Source organism: Thalassophryne amazonica, chromosome 3 (assembly GCF_902500255.1).
Source record: "Thalassophryne amazonica chromosome 3, fThaAma1.1, whole genome shotgun sequence".
NCBI classification, from domain to species: Eukaryota; Metazoa; Chordata; class Actinopteri; order Batrachoidiformes; family Batrachoididae; genus Thalassophryne; species Thalassophryne amazonica.
In genome coordinates, this window is record NC_047105.1 from 62,619,867 (window position 1) to 62,634,371 (window position 14,505).

The window sequence follows — 14,505 nt, forward strand, 5'->3', positions numbered from 1 at the left end:
GGGGATTTCTCCTCAAGTCCACTATCATCTCCACAGTCTTGAGCGGGTTCAGCTCCAGGTTGTTCTGACCACACCAGAGGACCAACTGCTCCACCTCCTTTCTGTATGCAACCTCATCACCATACTGGATGAGACCAATGATGGTGGTGTCATCCACAAACTTCAGGAGTTTAACAGAGGGGTTCCCTGAGGTGCAGTCGTTTGTATAGAGGGAGAAGAGCAGTGGGGAGAGCACACGCCCCTGAAGGGCACCAGTGCTGATTGTCCATGTGCTGGATGTGATGCTCCCCACTAGCCACACCTACTGTGTCCTATCAGTCAGGAAGTTGGAGATCCACTGACAGATGGGAGCTGGCACAGAGAGGTTGGAGAGTTTTTGGTTGATAATGACAGGGATGATGGTATTGAACACCGAGCTGAAGTCCACAAACAGGATCCTCACATACGTCCCTACAGAGTGCAGGTGCTGCAGGATGTATTGCAGACCCATGTTGACTGCATCCTCAACTGACCTGCAGCAGGTCCAGCAGGGGTCCTGTGATGTCCTTCAGGTGGCTCAACCACAGCTGTCCAAAAGACTTCATGACTACAGATGTCAGGGCAATGGGCCTGTAGTCATTATTCCTGTTGTGGAGGGTTTCTTTGGGACTGGGATAATAGTGGAGCATTTGAAGCAAGAGGAGACCTCGCACAGCTCCAGAGATCTGTTTACATTCAGTGAACGGCCCTTTAGAGCAGAAACCAATTTGCAGCTCCACATTTGAAGCACGTATTAGAAGAGTCCGACTCTTATGAAGTATTGTTTCATTTCGTTTTGATTACAGAGCCAAGTCTGACTCTTATGAAGCATTGCTTCATTTCACTTCACTTTCAACAAAGCACAATGTCAGATCAGTTTACCCTTATTTTGTCATTTGATTCTATCCAGGCCACAATGGAAATGAGTTTTCACTTTCTTGTGTTATCCATGTATTTTAATGTACATTATATCTGTATCTTGTACATTATTTAACTGAATAAACCCAGCAAACTCAGCTGTTTGACTCCTCCCATTTGCTCCCCTCCAGACGTGAACTCATGATCTTTGACATGGGAGGCTGATGCGCTAAGACTCTGTTCTGGATTTTGTATCCCCAGTTATACAGCTTCATGATGAAGTGGTATAGAGGAGGATTTTCTTAAAAAGAAGACCTGAAAATTCAGCTACACTTTTCCAGAAGATCTATGTGAGATGCAAGCATAGATTTGATGTGTTGGTGAAAGAAAATCCTCCTCTATACCACTTCTTCATAAAGCTGTATACAAAATGTGATACAAAATGCAAAACATGCTCTATGCACAATTTCTCCAATCACAGCCACAGAAACTTGTTTACCCTCTTGAGGTTTCATATCTTGCAAAATATCAGTGAGGTGGCAGCACAGCAAGATGTTATCAACATTAAGAACTGCCATAAGACGCTCAGATAACGCTGCAATTTAACCCCTGCAGATGACAACGGCATCAACATCGCAAGGTAAAACACTTTTATATTTTGCCTAAAACTCTTGTCAATATATTATCTAGATTTTCAGACATTGTTATTGTGGTTGTTTTATGTAAACACATCAGAATCTCAAGTGACTTTACAATGGGAATTAGGGGGAAATGAAGTTTACGCTTTAACGCCCTGTTTATTGCCCTTTACAGCACTGTTTGTGCTGTTTCTTCCAGAGTAATATATATAAAATGTCTGAAATTCAGAAGGTAGCAGAGATGGAATATTTGAAATGGTTGTTTTAGCAAGTGTTCAGGGGTCTCATGCATACAATCTCTTATAAATATTATGAAAGGCATAAAAATGTATATTTTGGTTGTATAATGTTCATTTATCGCAATTGTCGTCATGTGATTTATCCATGTCGTTTTGATTGCAGCTGCTCTGTGGCAAGCAAAGGATTATGGGATATCTCAATAGGACAAATAAGTTCTTCTGGGTTGTCTGGATGTCTTGGTGTCTTTCCTCACTCTTCTCCTTCTTGCACAGTCACTCAGAATATGAGAACTGTGTACTGCATACAAAGTTACCATAGAGTAAAATACTGTTTGTATTTCTTCATAACTGAAGTCAATAAAGTCCAAGACATATTCATTGACTTGGAAATGTTTATGTATCCATCCCCTGACTTGTCTAAAGAAAACTGGCAATAAAACCGATTATTTACAGGTATTATACCAAAAGGGGCCCATTACTTAAGCAACCCATCGTCTTCGCCTTTATATTTTGAATTAATTTGTATCAAGTTGTAGAGATTTGCTTTCATTTGAGTTTAAAGAAGATAAATTTAGAAATTTTTTGGTTTTGTATTTTTTGTAATTTTTGCATTTGAAATGGCCTAAACAAATTAAAATATGTGAAATACCAAGTGTTTCAATACTTCCTGAGGGCACTGTATTAAAACATTGTCCTGTCCTGATGTTTGTCTATTATTTGTTGTTTGTTTATTTTTAATGTGTTATAGGCCTTAAATGCAGTAATAGTAGTAGTATTAACAAATGAAATGAACTAGACCTGACAAAAGATGATATCTTGGGTTCATACTGTTATTTCCCCCGGCTCTTTTATGCACGATTCTGCCCCTTACCAAAAACCAAACCATTGTATTCCTCATTTTGAGTTTATTAAAGGTCACGTTAAAAAAACAAAAGAAACAGGCCGTTAGACCCTCACAGATAGTGTCCATCTTGTGAAAGGTTCCTAAAATGTGTCATACAACACTTTTTATACCTTGTGGGTGTTAACAATGGGTGTGGTTTAGTCTCATTTCTAATGTTACTGGCTCTCACCAACAGGGGAAGATCTCCCTGTGTCTGAAACTTGGACATATGATGAAGTAAAGCTTAACTTATATTTCTCAGAACTTCCAAATAACACAAATACTTTGATAGCTAACATAAAATAAATAATTAGCACAGACATGAGTATCATATCAACAATAAAGACCGTTTTGGCATAATTCCATTCTCATATATGATCTGATATTCCAATCAAATCAATTTTCTTCCAAACATGTAGGCACATAGGCAACCATCAATTGACCCCATCCTGATGCTCGCTCACAGGCCCACGCAATAAGTCAGGGTCTCTCTAAGACATTGACGTAATCGTGACGGTGCCTGTTAGGTCGTCCCGAGTTAAAAGGTGGGATGTTACCTGTCATAAGCCATCCCGCCTTCCATACACACCTGACACAACATGCCAACAAGGCAGGGGCAGTAAGGTGTGAGAGGGAACTACCATTCACGGTGTCACATCCAAATTGTCACTAACCTTTAAATTCATAAGACCAGTTAATGTGAACTGAATTATCTCCCCATCATTCCCAAAGATTAATCTGTTAGATAATACTACACTCAACCAACAACAAATTATTATTATATTCCCATATCAAATGAAATATGGAAAAGAAAGAAAGAAAGAAAGATTTATTTTTTCAGTTTTTCATCACATTGTATTCTGAATATTGCACAGTAGAGGACACTGTCTTGCCATAAATGCATGATGATGTTGTAGTGTCCTTAAAAACACTTTATAGCCACTCTACATATGAGTAAAACACTGAATAAAACATATAGATTACTTCTTCTTCTTCTTCTTGGCTGCTCCCATTCAGGGTGGACACAGCAGATCATCCACTTCCATCTCGCCCTGTTCACTGCATTTTCCTCTTTCACGCCAAACACCAGCATGTCCTCCTCATCAAACCAAAATCCTCCTTTATGGTCTATCTTCTCCCTGTTGACTCCATCCTCAGCATCCTTCTTCCTTCTCAGTATAGCCAGGGTCCCTCCTGTTATTGTCTCCTTTCTGACATGGTCTCCAAACTCTCTGACTTGTGCTGTACCTCTGATATGTTCATCACTAATTCTATCGGGCCTAGCCAACCCAAAGGCAATGACAGGATGTCACAGGTACCAGGTCTCTTCGGAAGATTCTTGCTTCTTATTGGAAGGACTTTGTGTCAAATGTGCGGTTACTTCAGGAGCCTAAGAGCAGGAGAACTTTCACTTGTGTTGTGAGGGAGCACAGGCTTTGATGTTTTGACCATGTAGTACATTTCTCTATGCATAATCCTGTCTAGCTACACTTCCCCTGCCACCACCTTGCAGTCTGCAGTTACTTTTCAGTTACATCTCCTACATAGAATATAGTCCACATGTGTGCACTTTCCTCCACTCTTATATGTCACCATGTGTTCTTTATTCTTCTTAAAATAAGTATTCACAACAGTCATTTCCATCCTTTTTGCAAAATCTACCACCATCTGCCCTTCCACATTCCTTACCTTGAGACCATATGTACTTATTACTTACTCATCACCTCTGTTCCCTTGTCCAGCGTGCCCACTGAAGTCCACTCCAGCCACCACTCTTTCACTCTTGGGCCCACTCCCATCTAATCTAATTCACTCCCAAAATCTTCTTTTGCCATTATTTCACAACCTGCCTGTGACATATGCACTGATTATATTCATCATCATTCCTTCAATTTCCAACTTCACACTCATCACTCTGTCAGACTCAGTTCACCTCCAACACACTCTGTATACACTTGCTTTATTATGACCCCAACATCTTTTCTCTCATCCACACTATGATACAACAGTTTTAATCCACATCCAATGCCCCTGGCCTTACTTCCCTTCCACTTTTTATCTTGTAAAAAGAGTATGTCTACTTTTCTCTTCAATGTCATATCATCCAACTACACTGCCACCATTCAAAATTTTGGTTCTCATTTCCACACTTTGTAACTTTCTTCCTCTCCCTTGGCCTCCAGAGACAATCTCCTCCTCTTCTTCTTTGTTTTGGCAAAATTTACACTGGGTGGCCATTCTGATGCAACCTTGCTCATTTATCCAGGCTTGAGACTATCACTCAGAATGCACAGGCTATACATTCCACACTTAGCTCAACTCAACCTTTATTTCTAAAGCAAGTTTAAAATGACAGCAGTTGACAAAGTGCTGTACATAATGTTAAAAAAAAAAAAAATCACACTGAAAGAAATGCCTATTGGATTTACATATTTTTAATGTGTACATTGGTTGTGGATGATCAGAATGTGCCTAAACAAGAAGATATTCTTATGTTTTTCAGAATGTGTCCAAATAACCTAACTTTCTGCTTTCTCTCAGTTTGATGTAGCAGCAAAATTAGGTTATTTGGGCACATTCTGGTCATGTGCAACCAATGTACATACAAGTATTTAAGGAATCTTTCCTTTTATTCAGTGCATGTTGCTGAGTTAAACACATTGATTACAAAATTCATATTCAATTCTAATCTAACAGACCTTTACAATGTGTATGTATAACCTTATTGTAATGATGCAAATGTCGAGAGATGCAAAGTTTTAGTCAGACAGGATGTCAGCCATATATACAGTGCATCTAAGTACTCACAGCGCTTCACTTTTTCCACATTTTGTTATGTTACAGCCTTATTCCAAAATGGATGAAAATTATTTCATTGTTTTGTTTGTTTCTCAAACTTCTACGCACAATACCCCATAATGACAATGTGACATAAATATTCTTAACCTTTGCCACAAAGCTCAAAACTGAGCTTGCGTGCATCCTTTTACTGATCATCCTTGAGATGTTTCTACAGCTTAATTGGAGTCCACCTGGGGTAAATTCAGTTGATTGGGCATGATTCGGAAAGGCACACACTTGTGTAGAACCCGATGGTCACTCTGTCAGAGCTCCACTATTCATCTGTGGAGAGGAGAGCCTTCCAGAAGGACAACCATCTCTGCAGCAATCCACCAATCAGGCCTGTATGGTAGACTGGACAGATGGAAGCCACTCCTTAGTAAAAGGCACATGGCAGCCTGTCTGGAGTTTGCTAAAAGGTACCTAAAGGACTCTGAGACCACGAGAAACAAAGTTTTCTGGCCTGATGTGATAGAGATTGAATTCTTTGGCGTGAATGACAGGCGTCATGTTTGGAGGAAACCAGGCACCATCCCCTACAGTGAAGCATGGTGGGGATGTTTTTCAGTGGCAGGAACTGAGAGACTAGTAAGGACTGAGGGAAAGATGAATGCAGCAATGTAGAGAGACATTCGATCGACTGGCCAATCACAATCGACCAGGCTGAGTTCCAGGTGATCGGATGACAAAATAAATAAAAATCTGTCACTAGACTCCAGAGGATTTAGTGCTGCTATAACAGACTGATGCAGAAGGTGGCAGCAATGCACCAATAAGGATGCCAGGTGCCATTAAACACTTCTTCTTCTTCTTCTTCGTCTTCTTTTATGGTGAAGGAGAAAAATGAAAACGTGTGTGAGGAGGATTATCTTTTCATTTATTTGAATGGCAAATCCATCTGTTTTATCTGAAATGTAAATGTGGCTTTACTGAAGAAAAGGAATTTGGAGTAGCATTTCAAGACAATTCACAAGAGTTACAATGCCGACATCCTGGCTAAATGCTCGCCCGAAAAGTCCAAGAATTGCAAAGTCGGCTAGCAACACAACGGTCCATAAATATGAAGAGTGATGAATGTTCTGTTTGGGTCAGGAGTCTGAGGATGCATTTATTCCTTGTGCAGCTGGAGGAGACACACCAGAAGACACAGACATTAGGTGGCTCAGCAGAGGTAAATTTCTGGAATGGTTTTCTGAATTGTTGCTCAAAATTAAAGAATTTCTGAAATGTTCAAACCATGCTGAATATGCACAGCTTTTGTATTAGAAAGCAAGTTTAAAAGCAAGTTACACTGATCAAGCAGGTTGCAACAGTGTGACCTGCAGAACTTTCCACACATAGACACAGAACTTAATCATCAGGACACAGATTGTGTAGCCTGACAGTGCACATTACGATGATCACGTGCAGCGCATCTTGTCAGAATTTGACAGGTGCTTTACTGACTTTGCTTCTATTGAACCTGTTGTCAGTTTTCTGTTTTCCATTTTAGGGAAAATATAAATGTGGACTGTATAACCTATAACCTAGTACCCGAACTTCTCTCTGTACATAAGTGCAACAAGTTTGCGTCCTTTTTCCATAATAAGATTGAGAAAATAAGATTGAACATAACATCAAAATTGCAAACAACTCATCTTTTGGAACTGTCAGTTATTGAAAGAGGGCCTCTATACATTATGTCAGAATTTAACCCGATCAACCATGAAACACTTATTAAAATTGTTAAAAATCTCAGCTCTGCCACTTCCCGACTGGACACATTGCACACTAGTTTTTTCAAAAGTGTGGTTCATCTCATCGCAGCAGATGTGTTTCTGATTATAAACACATCATTACAAAGTGGCACTTTTCCTAGGTCCCTTAAAACTGCAGTTGTAAAGCCTTTGCTCAAAAATAATAACTTGGATCCATCAGTACTGAGTAACTACAGACCTATTTCCAATCTTCCTTTTATTGTTGTGTGGGCCGCTGAAGAGGAGGTACTGCTGGCCTACCACCACTAGAGGGCGCCCTGCCTGGAGTGCGGGCTCCAGGCACCGGAGGGCGCTGCCGCCTTACAGGAGCAGCCAGGATGACAGCTGTCACCCATCACTGGAGACAGCTGATCCCAATCAATAAGGAGGTATATCAGCAGGACGGCATCTCCACCTCAGTTGCCGAGATATCGCCTTACCAAAGAGGTAATAATCTCAGCCTACACATACGTGTGACTTTAAGTGTAATCTTGTTGATTATCTGTAGGACAGCTGACTACCAGACAGCATTTGGATAAGTACTCACCGTCCTACATTTCTTGTTTGTTGTTGACGAGAGGTGGAGGTGGACTCTCCACCCTCCGTGTTGCTGGGTGCAGTCGCATCCACACCTGACTGTTTCTGTTTCTTGCCAGCAGTACCGGATCCGACGAGCGGAGGCAGTGGCCACCTGGGAATTCGGGACTTGGCGGCTCCAGTATTCCCGGGGTTCGGTGGCAGAGGAAATCGGGTTGGTTCCGGTTCGACTTGGACAGACGTCTCCTATCGTCGAGCCTGCCCACACGACACCGTTGTAATTAAGCTCAATCTCCATATTGTAATCGGTTGTATTTGTTGTGCCTGTTTCACAACAGTAAAAGTAGTGTTATTTGACTCCTCCATTGTCCGTTCATTTGTGCCCCCTGTTGTGGGTCCGTGTTCCTACACTTTCACAACATTTATTGGAAAAATAATTGAGAAAACTGTTTTTTACCAATTAACTGCATTTCTATGTCAAATAATTATTATGAGTATCAATAAGGCTTCCGTGCTTATCAGAGCACTGAAACAGCCCTTGTTAAGGTAATAATTAAGATTTGTCTAAACACTGATGCAGGGAAAACATCTGTCCTGGTGCTGCTGGACCTCAGTGCGGCTTTTGATACAGTTGACCACCAGATACTACTCCATTGACTGGAGCACTGGGTTGGTTTTTCAGGTGTTGTCATAAAATGGTTACAATCTTACCTACAAGACAGGACCTATTTTGTTGCCATAGGAAACTATTCCTCAGCACCAGCATCCTTGACCTGTGGTGTCTCTCAGGGATCAATCCTAGGCCCTTTACTGTTCAGTCTCTACGTGCTCCCACTTAACCAGATCATCAGGAGGAATGCAATGTGTTATCATAGCTATGCGGATGACACCAAAATCTACCTTGCTCTTGATCCAAACGATTATGCGCCCCTTGACTCACTCTATCAGTGTTTAAATCAGATTACCAGCTGGATGTCACAAAACTTCCTTCAGCTGAATTCTGATAAAACTGAAGTCATCATATTTGGTAAGGAGGAACAAAAACTCAAGATTGCAAATCTGCTTGAGACAAAGGGACTGAAGGCAAAGGATGCTGTTAGAAATCTTGGTGTCATTATTGACAGCAATCTGAAATTTGACAGTCATGTGAAATCAGTTACTAAAACGGCTTTCTTTCATTTGAAGTACATTGCAAAATTAAGGGACCTCATGTCAGCAACAGATTTAGAAAAACTTATTCATGCTTTTATTACAAGTCAGGTGGATTACTGCAATGCCCTCTTAACTGGACTTCCAAAAAGGACTATAAAGCAGTTACAAGTTATACAAAATGCAGCTGCTAGAGTTTTGACTAAAACAAAAAGAATTGAGCACATTACTCCTGTTCTAAGGTCCTTACATTGGCTTCCAGTAAGATATAGAATTGATTTTAAAGCTTTGCTTCTTGTTTTTAAAGCATTTAATGGCAGTGGCCCAAAATGCATACACATGTTCAAACAGTATCTCCCAAGTAAATCACTCAGGCAGGTCTCAAAATAAAAATCTTCTAGTGGAACCCACCACTAAAACTAAATGTGGTGAAACGGCTTTTAGTGTGGATGCAGCTAAACTTTGGAACAGGTTACCAGATGGAGTTAAAGATGCCCCAACTGTTTTTGTTTTTAAAACAGACTTAAGACAAAGCTTTTTAATGGAGCATATTGCTAAATTCCTTTCTGTTTTGTTTTGCGTTATCTTTTTAGTGTTGTGTGGGCCGCCCGAAGAGGAGGTACTGCTGGCCAACACCAGAGGGCGCCCTGCCTGTCGTCGGGCTTAGGGCACCAGAGGGCGCAGTCGCCGCAGGAAGCCACCAGGAGCCAAGAGCTGACAGCTGTCAGTAATCATCATCCGATGATTAGGATGATGATTATTGACAGCTGTCAGTCCCATAAAAGCCTGGAAGAGACACCACAACTCTGCCGAGTTATAAGCTTATCTGTCAGGTAAACGTACTCAGCCGTTTTTGTGCCATTCGCACATTTATTGCTACTGATCTTTGCAGTCGTAACCTTTGGTATACTTGCAGCATGGAGCTGGGTTTGTGGAAGTTTGGAGGAGCTGGCGTTTCCACTCCTCACTTTCCTTATCTCTGATTATACTGTTGGTACTGCACGTTTTCAGTGTTCCTGTTTTCTGGGAGTGGTGGATTTTTCCCTCAGGAGAGGAACTGTACTTTTTGCTGACTGTTTGCTGGGTGTACACACACCCACCTTTAACCTGCTTGTTTTCCCTGCCAGCAGTACCGGATCTGACAGCTGGAAGCGGTGGCCACCTGGGGATTCGGGACTTGGCGGCTTCGGTGTATTGCAGGTCTCCGTTGGCGGTGGAACCTTGTGGGTCTCATTTCTAGAGATCTGGCCAATTTTCTTGGATCCTCCAAACTGTGACTGTCCAGCGTTGGGACCAGGAGGCAGAGCTGTGGTCTTATACACCTCTCTGCAGCTTCTCTCCCCCTGCCATCCCCTCATTACCCCATCCCCGTAGAGACGGTGCCTGCTTCCAGACCACCAATAACCAGCAAAAATCTATTTAAGCATAAAAATTCAAAAAGAAAAAATAATATAGCACCTTCAATTGCACCACAGACTAAAACAGTTAAATGTGGTCTATTAAACATTAGGTCTCTCTCTTCTAAGTCCCTGTTGGTAAATGATATAATAATTGATCAACGTATTGATTTATTCTGCCTAACAGAAACCTGGTTACAGCAGGATGAATATGTTAGTTTAAATGAGTCAACACCCCCGAGTCACACTAACTGTCAGAATGCTCGTAGCACGGGCCGGGGCGGAGGATTAGCAGCAATCTTCCATTCCAGCTTATTAATTAATCAAAAACCTAGACAGAGCTTTAATTCATTTGAAAGCTTGTCTCTTAGTCTTGTCCATCCAAATTGGAAGTCCCAAAAACCAGTTTATTTGTTATTATCTATCGTCCACCTGGTCGTTACTGTGAGTTTCTCTGTGAATTTTCAGACCTTTTGTCTGACTTAGTGCTTAGCTCAGATAAGATAATTATAGTGGGCGATTTTAATATCCACACAGATGCTGAGAATGACAGCCTCAGCACTGCATTTGGTCTATTATTGGACTCTATCGGCTTTGCTCAAAAAGTAAATGAGTCCACCCACCACTTTAATCATATCTTAGATCTTGTTCTGACTTATGGTATGGAAATAGAAGATTTAACAGTATTCCCTGAAAACTCCCTTCTGTTTGATCATTTTTTAATAACATTTACATTTACCCTGATGGACTACCCTGCAGTGGGGAATAAGTTTCATTACACTAGAAGTCTTTCAGAAAGCGCTGTAACTAGGTTTAAGGATATGATTCCTTCGTTATGTTCTCTAATGTCATATACCAACACAGAGCAGAGTAGCTACCTAAACTCTGTAAGGGAGTTAGAGTATCTTGTCAATAGTTTTACATCCTCTTTGAAGACAACTTTGGATGCTGTAGCTCCTCTGAAAAAGAGAGCTTTAAATCAGAAGTGTCTGACTCCGTGGTATAACTCACAAACTCGTAGCTTAAAGCAGATAACTCGTAAGTTGGAGAGGAAATGGCGTCTCACTAACTTAGAAGATCTTCACTTAGCCTGGAAAAAGAGTTTGTTGCTCTATAAAAAAGCCCTCCGTAAAGCTAGGACATCTTTCTACTCATCACTAATTGAAGAAAATAAGAATAACCTCAGGTTTCTTTTCAGCACTGTAGCTAGGCTGACAAAGAGTCAGAGCTCTATTGAGCTGAGTATTCCATTAACTTTAACTAGTAATGACTTCATGACTTTCTTTGCTAACAAAATTTTGACTATTAGAGAAAAAATTACTCATAACCATCCCAAAGATGTATCGTTATCTTTGGCTGCTTTCAGTGATGCCGGTATTTGGTTAGACTCTTTCTCTCCGGTTGTTCTGTCTGAGTTATTTTCATTGGTTGCTTCGTCCAAACCATCGGCATGTTTATTGGACCCCATTCCTGCCAGGCTGCTCAAGGAAGTCCTACCATTATTTAATGCTTCAATCTTAAATATGATCAATCTATCTTTGTTAGTTGGTTATGTACCACAGGCCTTTAAGGTGGCAGTAATTAAACCATTACTTAAAAAGCCATCACTTGATCCAGCTATCTTAGCTAATTATAGGCCAATTTCCAACCTTCCTTTTCTCTCAAAGATTCTTGAGAGGGTAGTTGTAAAACAGTTAACTGATCACCTGCAGAGGAATGGTCTATTTGAAGAGTTTCAGTCAGGTTTTAGAATTCATCATAGTACAGAAACAGCATTAGTGAAGGTTACAAATGATCTTCTTATGGCTTCGGACAGTGGACTTATCTCTGTGCTTGTTCTGTTGGACCTCAGTGCTGCTTTTGATACTGTTGACCATAAAATTTTATTACAGAGATTAGAGCATGTCATAGGTATTAAAGGCACTGCGCTGCGGTGGTTTGAATCATATTTGTCTAATAGATTACAGTTTGTTCATGTAAATGGGGAATCTTCTTCACAGACTAAAGTTAATTATGGAGTTCCACAAGGTTCTGTGCTAGGACCAATTTTATTCACTTTATACATGCTTCCCTTAGGCAGTATTATTAGACGGTATTGCTTAAATTTTCATTGTTACGCAGATGATACCCAGCTTTATCTATCCATGAAGCCAGAGGATACACACCAATTAGCTAAACTGCAGGATTGTCTTACAGACATAAAGACATGGATGACCTCTAATTTCCTGCTTTTAAACTCAGATAAAACTGAAGTTATTGTACTTGGCCCCACAAATCTTAGAAGCATGGTGTCTAACCAGATCGTTACTCTGGATGGCATTTCCCTGATCTCTAGTAATACTGTGAGAAATCTTGGAGTCATTTTTGATCAGGATATGTCATTCAAAGCGCATATTAAACAAATATGTAGGACTGCCTTTTTGCATTTACGCAATATCTCTAAAATCAGAAAGGTCTTGTCTCAGAGTGATGCTGAAAAACTAATTCATGCATTTATTTCCTCTAGGCTGGACTATTGTAATTCATTATTATCAGGTTGTCCTAAAAGTTCCTTAAAAAGCCTTCAGTTGGTTCAGAATGCTGCAGCTAGAGTACTGACGGGGACTAGCAGGAGAGAGCATATCTCACCCGTGTTGGCCTCTCTTCATTGGCTTCCTGTTAATTCTAGAATAGAATTTAAAATTCTTCTTCTTACTTATAAGGTTTTGAATAATCAGGTCCCATCTTATCTTAGGGACCTCGTAGTACCATATTACCCCATTAGAGCGCTTCGCTCTCAGACTGCGGGCTTACTTGTTTTTCCTAGGGTTTGTAAGAGTAGAATGGGAGGCAGAGCCTTCAGCTTTCAGGCTCCTCTCCTGTGGAACCAGCTCCCAATTCAGATCAGGGAGACAGATACCCTCTCTACTTTTAAGATTAGGCTTAAAACTTTCCTTTTCGCTAAGGCTTATAGTTAGGGCTGGATCGGGTGACCCTGGACCATCCCTTGGTTATGCTGCTTTAGACGTAGATTGTGGGGGGTTCCCATGATGCACTGTTTCTTTCTCTTTTTGCTCCGTATGCATCACTCTGCATTTAATCATTAGTGATCGATCTCTGCCCCCCTTCACGGCATGTCTTTTTCCTGTTTTTTTCCCTCAGCCCCAACCAGTCTCAGCAGAAGACTGCCCCTCCCTGAGCCTGGTTCTGCTGGAGGTTTCTTCCTGTTAAAAAGGAGTTTTTCCTTCCCACTGTTGCCAAGTGCTTGCTCATAGGGGGTCGTTTTGACCGTTGGGGTTTTTCATAATTATTGTATGGCCTTGCCTTACAATATGGAGCGCCTTGGGGCAACTGTTTGTTGTGATTTGGCGCTATATAAGAAAAAAGTTGATTGAGTTGATTGATTTGCAATATTAAATTGTATTTATTGGCATCTCTATTGTCCGTTCATTTACGCCCCCTGGTGTGGGTCCGTGCATTACACTTTCTCCAACAGGATAACTCGGCCAACGTCATGGATTCCGAGGGGCACATACCATCCGTTGAACAATCAGTGGAGATGCAAGGTGCACAGGCTCTCACCACTCAGGTGGAAGTGCACGGACAGGGCGCGGCTGCAGCTCCTCCCCCTGCGGACCTGTTGCTGAACAGAGACCCTCCAGTGGTCGTTCAATGAACCCCCTCCCATCCCCTGAAGCCTACATTAGCCCCCCGGAACCGTACGGAGGTTGTGTCGAGACGTGCGCGGACTTCTTGATGCAGTGCTCGCTCGTCTTTGCACAACGTCCCGTTATATACACGTCAGACTCCAGTCGGGTGGCTTATGTCGTAAATTTGCTTCGAGGTGAGGCACACGCCTGGGCTACGGCGCTTTGGGAACAGCATTCGTGGCTCCTAACGGCATACACTGGGTTTGTGAGGGAGTTCAGACAGGTGTTCGATCACCCTAATCGAGGTGAAACTGCTTCTAACGTGCTGCTGTCAATTCAACAGGGGCGTTGGAGCGCCGCTGAGTATGCAGTCGACTTCCGTGTCGCGGCAGCGAGAGCTGGCTGGAATACGGTAGCGCTCCGCGCTGCCTTTGTAAATGGACTGTCTCCGGTCCTTAAGGAGCACCTGGTGGCTAAGGACGAGCCGCGGGAATTAGACGGGCTTATCAACCTCGTTATACGGTCAGACAACCGATTAGAAGAACGTTGACGGGAGCAAGACGAAGAGCGTAGCCGGACA